Consider the following 11,546-nt stretch of genomic DNA (forward strand, 5'->3'; position numbering starts at 1 on the left):
ATTATTATTTTGGCTGGGTTTAGGAATCTGAAATGCAAATCCATTTCATTTATAATTTTTGCCTATCAAAAGTTCCTCAAAATAAATAGATAAATAAAAAAAAATACATGCTGCCTGGGTTTGCCTTGCTGTTGAATCTATTAACCCAGTTGGTGGAATAATTGCAAGGTACTTTGGTTTAATTACAGCACAGCAATGCGGTGCAGTTAAATATCCATATAATTTTATATTACTGCCCTCAAGGCCTCCTCATGGAATCAAACTTACTTTTTGTTTTTTAAAAAAGGGAAAAAAATCAATTTGAAGCTGCTCAGGAAGTGGTGGGAAATGACTTTACTCTAGTTACTTCCATATTGTCCATCAGCTTTATTCTCATTTCTGAAGATTAATGTAAATTGCCTAAGAAAAAAATCTTCCTAGTTAATTACGCTTTAGGGAACTTTGTTCTTTTCTCCAAATTCTATTTCAGGCCCTCGTCTTATCCTTTCATAAGCCACGGTTGTTCATTAAGAAATTGCAGGCGGCGTTATCTTCCAGCAAACCTTTCTCCTCCTCTTATGGCTCCCTAGGCATCAACTTTTTGCATTGCACAGCTCTGTAGGAAGCAGCCAGGTCCAATATGTTCTCTTTTTAAAAAAGAAAAAGAGGACTCGGCTATACAACTGCAAATAAAACATTTTAAATATAAATGTGACACTAGATGGTGACAATGAGCTATGCAAATTTCAATGTCTTTTTCAAAAGATTTTTTTTTTTTAAAAAAATCATTTTCACAGCGTTTTTTATATGCATGTCGATTCCACCTAACTTGCCTGAACCGTTACCACCTCCCTTGCACTTGTGGAAAATATAAATATGATTAATATGACACCCATCACCCAAGTATTTATCACCATGATTGTTTAAGCAACATTTAGGCTGTGCTACTCCAACCCTGCAATCCTAAACCCACCAACTAGAAAGAAAATCCCATTGAATTCATGGCTTCTCCACCCTTCCGCTTGTCCCATGCGTAGAAAGCACAGATCTGAGATGTTTTCCGCTTGTTCTCTGCTTTCTGGACACGGGTGTGAATGGTTTTGCAATCCGCTCTGCTGTTCTTGCCGTATCACTTTCTAAGTACTAGTGACAAGAGTAATGTTTAAAAATGAAGTTAAATCATAGCATTGAAAATGGTTGGACTGGTCCCATTTTATCTAAAGCGAAAGGCAGCCTAATTCCTTTGGACTTCTCCAAGGGGCCAATGGCTCAGGGGTAGAGGACCTTCTTTGCGTGTAGTTGTTCCCTGGCATCCCCAGTTAAAAGGACCAGGCAGAAGGTAATGCGAAAGACCTCTGAGAAGCTGGAGAACCACTACCTGGCAGAATAGGTTAGATGTGCAAAGGCACCGAGGTATAAGGCAGCTAGCTAACTTCCAGTGCAACAGCTCATAAGATGCTGCATAAGGATTCAGTGCCAATGGATTTCTTACCTCCTCAAGCTAGACTGCTCCTGGCCATGTAGAAGCTCCCTCTGCTGTCTCCATGTGGCACTGGGGAATCTTTGTAAGGCATATTTGGCTGTGATATGATTACAAAAAGCCCTGATACAATTATTTAAGCAAAGGCAATTCCATCTCAGACCCCTAAGAAAGAGGTCAATCATCAAAACCCAATCTGGTGCAAAACTGATTGGTTCTTCAAACGAGAATGAAGAATGCATATGGCATTGTAGCCCTGTGGTTGATCCAGCCCTGCAGTTTTCCTGGGTGGAGGGAAGCTACATCCTTAGTGCGCTTAGTGAACTGTCTCCTAGTGTCTGGAGCCCTGTTGGATGAATCTGCTTTTCAGCTGTAAATCACTTTGAGATCCCTCATTGGAAGTGAGGCATAAATGAAATGAATTCTTATCACCACCACCACCATCAGGATCATTGAGGCTGAATGGAGCTGGATCTCTCACATAGAAACTTGGCACATTACCTTTCCACGCACAAAACCCAATAAAAGAGATCACATATCACCAACATTATGTCGTTTAAATTATCAAGGGCTGTCCTGGATTTGTCAGCCTCTAAAACTAAAAACCAGGTGTGCCTGAGAATCTGGATGAGGCTAATGGACTTGACTTTCCAGTTTTGCACAGGGTCTGTGATGGACCTGTAAAATGGGTAATAAACAGCCTTTCCTGTAAATGCATCTTACAGTTATAAACCAGGCACCTACTTCCAGGCATAGGTAAAGCACTTGACATGTGCTGCAAAGATGTTCTATACGCAGGAAGGCACACACTGCAGCTATTCGGCAACAGAGCTTCATCCTTTTCTGTTCTGCAGCCCTTCCTGGAGCAATTTGACAAGTTCAAAGAGTGTGAAGGAGCTCTGCATCCTGGGCTGGAGCCTAACAAATGATCGGGCTTGAACTCTCAAACAGTAAGTAGCATTGAAGGATTACTTTCCCATTGATGCAGATCCCAAGTGGACATTTTGTAGTGGCTTGAAAGGGAATAAATAATGAGGGGTGACTGATCATAAAGTGCAAGGCACTTTATTTCCGGTGGCTCCTTCCTATTAATTTGCTGCCGCACACCTGTGCAAGGAAGCAACCTTGGAGCAGATGGCTGATCAGCCTAGTGAAGGGTGAGTGTCAGAGAAACAACACACGCTCAATCTCTAGGGGAACAGTGCTATGAAAAACGCCCAGTCTTCAGAGTTGGAGGATTCTCTGAGCAGAAGTGCAGCCAGGTCATTTTAGACCAGCCTTCGTGAAGTTGGTACCCTTCAACTGTTTCAAGAGAAACTACCCAACAGTATGACATGACAATATTCCACTTCAGGAATTGGAGGGCCATTTTTCACTGGAGGTATTTAAGAAGAGGGTTGATGGCCATCTATCAGGGTTGCTGTTGGAGCAAGATTCCTACGTTGAACAGGTTAGGCTAAGTGATTTCCAAAGTCCCTTCCCACTCTACAATCCCTTGGTTCTATGAATATGTGCCATAAAAAGAGCTGAAAAGCAATTTCTTTCCCGAAAATTCTCATCCATCCTGATAAATGCTGAAATTCAATTGTCACTTAGCTGGGGAGAGGTAACAGTGGATCATTTGTAGAAGGCACAATGTTTCCTGAGTTGAGTAGTGGATTGTTGGGCATGGTGGTGTGTCACAAGTTTTCCAAACCTATTATCTGAGATTCTTTACCGGAACACAAGGGACATAGGTGGCGCTGTGGTCTAAACCACTGAGCCTCTTGGGCTGCTGATCAGAAGGTTGGTGATTCGAATTCCCACAACAGAGTGAGCTCCCGTTGCTCTATCCCAGCTCCTGCCAACCTACTAGCTCGAAAGCATGCCAGTGCAAGCAGGTAAATAGGTACCGCTGTGGTGGGAAGGTAAACGACGTTTCTGTGCACTCTGGTTTCTGTCACAGTGTTCCATTGTGCCAGAAGCAGTTTCATGCTAGCCATATTACCCGGAAAGCTGTCTGTGGACAAATGCTGGCTCCCTCAGCCTGAAAGCAAGATGAACGCTGCAACCCCATAGTCGCCTTTGACTAGACTTAACTATCCGGGGGTCCTTTACCTTTACCTTTACCTGAACACACTGGATATCTAATCTGGGGTCTTGTATATGTAACAGATTTGCTCTGCCACTGACCTACAGCCACGCCAGTATGAAAATAATCTTTTGATATGACAACCCCATAGCCAACTGAGCATTGTACTGCCTTCAGAAGATAAGCTCCAGCAGAGTTGTCCAGGGGAAATTTCCAATACTGTACTTTGCAATTCAGAGGTTCTAAAATAGTGTTCCTGATTCCAGAACTGGGTGTGCCCAAAGGCTCCAGGTTGAAATGAGAGAAATGCCAGTAGCTTTTAATTTTCAGTGTACCTCCTGTGTAATGGTTTTAAAAATCTGTCAGTCCCATCATAAGATTTGACCATTAAGAACTGCTTACATTCCCAGATCTTCATTCAGATGTTAATAAACTTCTCCATAACCCAGTATATTCAATAGCTCTTAGTGATCAAACTTGACTTGTTATTTTGAATTAACATTTGGGACTACTGTATTACTGGGAGGAGAGGGATTATGTGTTGCCAGTTGTCTTCAGTGTAAGGAGTTTGGTAGCTTAGCATGTATTTCCAGAGGCCATCATTGGTTCAACAAAAAGGATTACATATGCAGTACAGAGTCACAGCACAAAGCAAAATGGTATGAAGCAAAACAATGGTTTAGGATTGCTGCCAACTTTACATCAAAGCCCATGGTTCTATCAATGCAGGAAATTGTGCAAAAACGACAGGCATCCATATACAAATTCACTTTATTTTAGCTGAATCTGTGGAAACGTTCATCAAGGAACTGCTTTAGTGCTTTTAGCACCACTGCTGCAAACATTTTGTATTCTGGATGTTTTAACTCTTCCTTGCCAAATCCATCTCCCATAAACTTTCCAAAATCCATGGTACCACTTTCATGTGCTAAGAAGTTATATATTATTTATGCAGCCTTAAGAGCGCTTTAAAAAAACAACAACACACACACACAACCCTCACACAATTCAGTACATTTGTAAATTAAATAAACCTATGTCAGAGCAACTATACATGGATGTGGCACTTTTGTTAAGCTGGCAGCATTCCTGTATCATACGATTTCCATTCTGGAGATATTCTATATGAATATTCAGAGAAGTATGTGATCCAGTCAACAGCTGCATTCCAATCCACATATAAGTTCAGAACCATCTTATTAGGTTGGTATGATTTAAAATGTGGACTGAATTTTTTCCAATCATCCCTACTTCAACCTAACATTTAATTTTGCAATGGTTGATACTGAAGTTTAGGTATGCAAAATATTTAATCCTAAAAGTATATATTTTAAATCAACTAGCCTTGTCAAAAACTTGGCTATTGCTTCACTCTCAGAAGAGTAGACATGAAAGAACAAAGGAAGAACAGTTTTAGGAGAGAGAAATTTCTCACAAGGCAGAGTTCAAGAAGAAGGCCAGAGGGCCTCAGAATGGAAGCTTGAAGAAATTCTTGAAAAGTCATACAGAACTTTCAAGTTGCTGTTTTAGCTTTACCTGGCAGCTATTCCAACACTGAGAAAATCATGCAAAAGCCTTTATTACTATGTCAGGATAACAATTTGGCTACTGAAGCTGTTGTGACTAAGGGAAAGAGTGACATTGTTCTGGGCAAATCCAACACAGGCAAGAAATAAGTTTGCTCCTTGCAGAAAGAAAAGAAGTTTAAAAAAGAAGTTGTGTCTGAGGGCGACTAGGGGCAAGAGAAGAGCAATAAAGTAGTAAAAGGTATAAAGAGCAAAATGGTCTCTCAGGTATAATGTCTGACACCTCATCTCATAAAAAACCAGTGTAGTAAAAGAGTCAGTGTAGTGCATGGGCACCAACTCCTAGGGCCAGAGGTGCGGGGCTCCATACTTTGTCTTCTCCTGACGATGTGTGCATGGCTCGTGTCACGCACGTGATGTCACATGTGCACGTGACACTGATCCCCCTCACTATTGTGTGCACGATTGCACTTCTGGTGTGGTGCAGTGGTTAAAGTGTTGGTCTAGGGCCTGGGGGCCCAGGGTTCAAATCCCCACTCAGTAACAAAACTTACTGGGTTCCCTTGGGCTAGTTGCTGGATTTCCACCTACCCGGTTGTGAGAAAGAAAAGGGGAGGAGAAGCTCCATGAACTCCACCTTGAGCTCCTTGAAGGAAAGGTAGGATATAAATGAACAGACCTTCTTCTAAAGGGAAGCACCTGTAAATTCAGTCAGATATGATGCCTCAGGGATAGCATGCTAAATTAAGATAGGTATGACCACTGGAAATTTTCCAGTGGACTCACTGGGTCTCCTCAGTTGCCTAATGAAGCCACACCTGGGAAATGTGGGTTTCTGTAGTTCTTTCTTCACCAGCATCAGCTACTGCCCATCAATGTTATTGCCAGGCTAAGACTTCTGCCTGGGCCACTCTCAAGTGACCTGTACACTTTCCTTTCTACTCAGATTTATCTGGCTCTAATCCCATATCTTACAGCCAACTGTGATCCTTCAGGATTGGGGAAAATGCCAAATAAAAATAAAGGCATCAAGTAAATGGATGATCAAAAGAAGAGGCCAGCTTTAGCATGGAATGCAACCCAGAGACAGCTGAGCATGTTTCACTTCCACTGAAATTGAATGGAACAAAAATATACTCTTCTGCCAAGACTGTGCCTAACTTTTGCTGGATTTTACCTACTGGCAAAAGCATGCTTGGACGCATAGTGGGGAAATAGCAAGGCTGATCCCAACATTCTCAGATAAATATTTTGGTTAAATTTTTAGATATTGGGAGCCAAAATGGGATGGGGAAGGGGAAAAAACCAGGTAGAGAAAGTTCCAGTGCTCGGGCAGGGTACTTTTGCAGGCTGGAGATGTTGTTGTTAACATTACCATCATCAAAGAGTGGCAGGAGCAGTCAAAGGCTCTCTTCATCCTTAAATATTTTTTCCTCCTTTCCCTCTCATTTTGTACTGTTTTTGGGACTGAGTTCCAGGGGCGGAGAGGATCCTCCTCCATGATTGCTGGATGCCGAGTTCGATACATTGTATTCAGCTTGTAGAAGATGGCGAGAATACGACAGGAGACAAATATATGCAGGAGCGGTTAGCCTAATATGCATACGCCTTGAAAGGTCTGAGAGGCGTTATCAGCGCCACTTCTCAATGAATTTAAAAGAAGGTGACAGACTTGCTATTCAGGGTGCACACAATGTTCCACCGGTGATAGATTCCAATCAGGGAGCATCCAGGAAATATTACATGAATGTCACAAGCTGCTGCCAACGCACATTCATTTGTTATACGCTGAATGAGAGGCAGTTTATATTTCAGCAGAGATATAAAAGAGCGAAAAGGAAATATAAATCAAGAGCATTTCTGCTTTGGTAACAGAAAAGTAGATGCTCTTGGGGACAAATGGTTGGAGCTTACCTTTTAGCTCCCTGTGCTTGACAACTCACTGTTCCGATTGCTCTTGAGGCTGCAGCATGTGCTTTCAAACCATCTCGCACAGTAACTGCTGATTTAGGGATCTAGCGTTCGCTGGATGCCACACACCAGAGCTGAAATTACTGAAATGTGTAATTCATGTAGTCAAAGTCTACACTCATCCTGGCTGGGGCATTAATAACACAGAACTGGGGGGGGGGGCTGTGCTACACTCCAGGGTCTTGCATGTGATCCTGCCCCCCAAATAACCCTGGAAACCTCCTGCCAGTCAGCATAGACTATCCAGAGCTAGGTGGACCAGTGGTCTGGCTAGGGCTGCATAAGCACTATAAATTTAAAGCATATTAAAAGTGCATTTCCCCCCTCAAAGAATTCTGGGTACTGTAGTTTATCCCTTAGTAAAGGACCCCTGACCATTAGGTCCAGTTGCAACCGACTCTGGGGTTGCGGCGCTCATCTCGCTTTATTGGCTGAGGGAGCCAGTGTACAGCTTCCGGGTCATGTGGCCAGCATGACTAAGCCGCTTCTGGCGAACCAGAGCAGCGCACGGAAACACCAGTTTACCCCTTACAGCATTACAATGCCCAGCAATCTTTAACAAACAACAGTGTCCAAAATTCCCTGAGAGGGGAAACATATTTCAAATGTGCACTAAAACTATAGAGTGTATGCAGCCTCAGTATAAAGATTGTTTCCTACATTCCTGTGTAGGGTGGGAGAGTCAAGTTTCTCCTCCAGTCCCAAGAATGCCCCTCTGGACAAAGCCCTTATATTCTCCCATAGATAAATAGCTGCTACATACTCCAATGGGGAAGTGGTTTTGCTTTTGTGAGAAAACATGGGGGATTCCAGTGAGAGCGAAGCATGACCCACAGTAATGGCTGATTTGGTTGCCACCAACAGGAGCCTAGCAGCTGCAATATCTAGGCTGCCTCTGCCTGCCCCCCAGCCCCTTGCAATAAGCTGTGTGCTTAGCCACTCCCCTTTCTCTTTTCTACCCGTGTCTCTTGTGATGGGAGAAGCAACAGAACAGTGGCTTATGCATTCAGTGGTGGATGAACTATATTGATTAGCATAGGGTTCAGTTTGCTACTGCTGAAGATTAGTGAATAATTGCTTCCTGTATTAAATATATTTCTACAACAAGGGATAGGAGTAGTCTCCTAGAAAACAAGCCCACTCAGCCAGCTTTAGTGATCAAACAACATGGCTCTGGTGGCTGGAAAGACCCATACTTCTTCAGGCAGAATTGCAATTATTTAAAGGCTGCATTAAATCTAAACTCAAATGCAAACCAAAATAGAGCCATCTTTTTCCTGCAGTTTTAAAAATCTATGGTCTTTGATAAAGAGACATATTAGAATATACTGTCTGGCACTGAGGTATTAAATATATTAACTAGTCCCCCCCCCAAAAAAAAGTATTTTGCAAAGAAGGATTGTATATTCATATGGTTGAGAATTTTGTCAGGGAAAATATACAGCCTCAGACAGCCAAATAAATTTATAGTCTACTATGTTACACATGATGGTGAAATGACTTGGCATGGTTTGCATATCATGCTGAAATTTCCTTAGAAGATGTCTAATATATCAAATAAGCTGCATTTCAGTAAGAAAGAAGGCTATTCAATCTGCTCTATGCAGGAACAATATTGAGCCAAATGCCATCCTTTCCATTTGTGTTGCTGATGCAGCATGAAGAGCACCAACTGAAGTGTTTACAAAGTGTGAGATACAAAAAGTTTTTATTGGTTGCTGTGCTCTCCTCTCAGTTCACCAGAACTGTTTTAGATTTTGTGTATTAAGAGCCCCACAGGACTCTGCCTCTATCTCAGAGCGACTACCTTTAGGAAATTCCTGATGGTTCCATATTTTTACTACTACAGTGGTACCTCTGGTTATGAACTTAATTCGTTCCGGAGGTCTGTTCTTAACCTGAAACTGTTCTTAACCTGAGGTACCACTTTAGCCAATGAGGGCTCCTGCTGCCGCTGTGCCGCTGGCACGTGATTTCTGTTCTCATCCTGGGGCAAAGTTCCTAACTCGAGATACTACTTCCGGGTTAGCAGAGTCTGTAACCCGAAGTGTTTGTAACCCGAGGTGTTTGTAAGCCAAGGTACCACTGTACTATTATTATTATTATTATAAAATATTGTATATGGTCTTTAAAAGCTAAATTCTTCCAAGGCAGCTTAAAGATAAAAATGTAATAAAATCACAATGTGTACTTAATTAAAGGCAGCTGAATTAAAAGAAGCCCCAAACAAAATAACTAATATATATATATGAATCTTAATAAAGTTATCTAACTGGGTCTGCCTTTAAGCACAGCTTGGAAACTTTAGCTTGTTCAGAGTGTGTCTACCAGAGTTTGGAATGGGGGTGAGGACCTTTGCTCTACCAGCTGCACTGAATTTGGGTGCATTTCTGAGCCCCATTTTAAAGTGCTGGCTTTAACCTTTATACCATTATAAATGGATTGAACCCAAGCTATTTGTTGGACCACTGCACACATATCATCTTGCCTGCGTGCTGAGATCTGCATCCAAGGTTGTTTTGGTGTGTCCACCGCCTAGATTAATAATGATGAACAGGCAGATGTGAATCTCATAAGGGCAGATCACTACCGCCATCACATGTTTTCACTAGGGACAGGTGAATCTGTCAGCTTGGGTTTCTCTGTTTTTCACACTGATGTTCAGTTCTCCGTACCAGTTTGCAGTTTAATGTATATTTTCCCTTAGGATATGCATTTTTGTACACATTACTTGGCTGGAGAACTGCATTTTGTTTTGGAAAGTGTAAATTTGGAAAATTCACCTAAAATGCAAACTGAAACTAATTTCACCCCCATGTTTACTCACAGCCTCTTTGAGAGTCAATGGCAGCCCTCTCCACTCCTCTTCTCAAGCTGATATATAATCCTATAGTTAGCTGTGAAGAAACATTCTAGAATTCACAATTTTCTGGATTTGACTTGAAGCCCCAGAAGCAACGTGTTCTTGAGGGTTCATGGGAATATTGCCTTGCATTTAATATCCCTGAGGATTTATTCCTGTGAAAACAAGACAGGAAAAAAGCTTCCAGAGAAAACTTAGTAATATAAAAAAGGTTAACCTATTCTATGTAACAGGAAAAAGTTGAAATACCTTCATTTTATAACAACACTCTTAACTTCAAGACATGAAACAAAGTTTAATTTTTTTTAACTACTTTGTGAGTCTGACTTCTGCCACAGTCCAATAAATGTATGTGTTTGATGTGTGCAAATACATCTTTGTACACAAAACATCTTCAATAGGGATAGTGCAGAGCTTTTCCAAGTGAAGAAAAATTACCCTATAAAATTTTAAGTGCTGAAGTCAGAGTTTAAGGCACAGGACTTTGCGTGTTCAAGTATTTATGTGCTGAAGATATCTTCTGAAGCATCGGTTGTTAAGTCATGAAATAGAATAATGAAAACAGCAATTTTAAGACTAACCCCCCTTTTTTATCCTTATTACGCAATTGCCTGATCACAGCATCATATTTAAAAGTGCCATAAAAGTCCCATTTTAAGCTTTAATATGAAACTCGTTTGTATTTCTTCCTTCAGACCCGACTAACAGTGGTTGGCAAGGAGGGAAATTTCACATTAATGTTTGCTTCTAGGACACTTACTACTTTGTAGGTTAAACAATTTACAGTGCCCAAAGAATAAAAAGACTCCATATAGGTTTTTGTAACCATGTTAATAACTTAGAAGCTGTTTTTATACCAAAGGCCAGATGTTCTCCAGAAATCAGGAAGGCTACTGATGATAGAATGAAATCTATCCAAGAAAAACATACAGCAGCAATAAGAAAACAAACAAAAAAATCCCAGGAAAGGAGGAACAAACGCCAAGAGACAACTCCTTTCAATGCTCTTTTCTCTTCAACTCTGACAAACAGCCTGAGGGGCAGTCCAAACTAAAGGTGGTCTGATGGCCACACCACATGCACACACTTTGCATGCAAAAGGTCCCTGAAGGATCCTCTAGTGATATTCAAGGGGGACAGGGGGCTGCATAAGGAAAGGCATTTGACTCATCTAATGGGAGTTAAGAAAGGGCCATAGCTTCGAGCACATGCTCTGGAAGTAAAAGGTCCCAGAGCTGATCCTTAGCATCTGCAGGAAGGGCTGGGAGAGGCTTCTGTCTGAAACCCTGGAGTGTCTGTGCGAGTCAATGTAGGCAAAACTGAGCTAGAAGGATGCTTCCTGCCTTCCTATTCCGGGTCCAAGCAGCCACATGGCAAAGCCAGGGTTTTTGTTGGGGGGACATTTTTGTTAGGGGGACATTTTTGTTAGGGGGGCAGAGCCGAGAAGACTGGTCAGTTAGTTAAGTTTACCAGTGGCCAAAATTGTGGAAACCTTTGGGGAAAGTGTATTTCTGAGGTTTGATGGCTCATAACATCACTTTTTTGGGAGTAATAACATAAAAGTATATATCAATCAAAAGATAATTTAATGAAGAATGTAATGCAACAAAGTTTGTTCAGTTATTAGTATTCTATTAAAAAGTATAGCCAAATAGC

General features: G+C 41.6%; 1 long non-coding RNA gene across 2 annotated transcripts; it reads right to left on the reverse strand.

The window, feature by feature from the left end:
• Positions 1-318: 318 nt before the first annotated feature.
• On the reverse strand, positions 319-9,906 carry LOC310702452. Of its 2 annotated transcripts, none has more exons than XR_014523504.1 (4): positions 9,855-9,906; positions 6,971-7,110; positions 1,472-1,559; positions 319-595 (listed from the first exon to the last, which is right to left on the reverse strand). It is a non-coding gene; the product is annotated as an uncharacterized lncRNA (long non-coding RNA). The 2 variants fall into 2 exon arrangements; XR_014523505.1 differs by having other exon boundaries at positions 319-662.
• Positions 9,907-11,546: the final 1,640 nt, after the last annotated feature.

The sequence above is a fragment of the Podarcis liolepis genome, assembly GCF_965112155.1.
Source record: "Podarcis liolepis genome assembly, chromosome: 3".
In the NCBI taxonomy this organism is placed as follows: domain Eukaryota; kingdom Metazoa; phylum Chordata; class Lepidosauria; order Squamata; family Lacertidae; genus Podarcis; species Podarcis liolepis.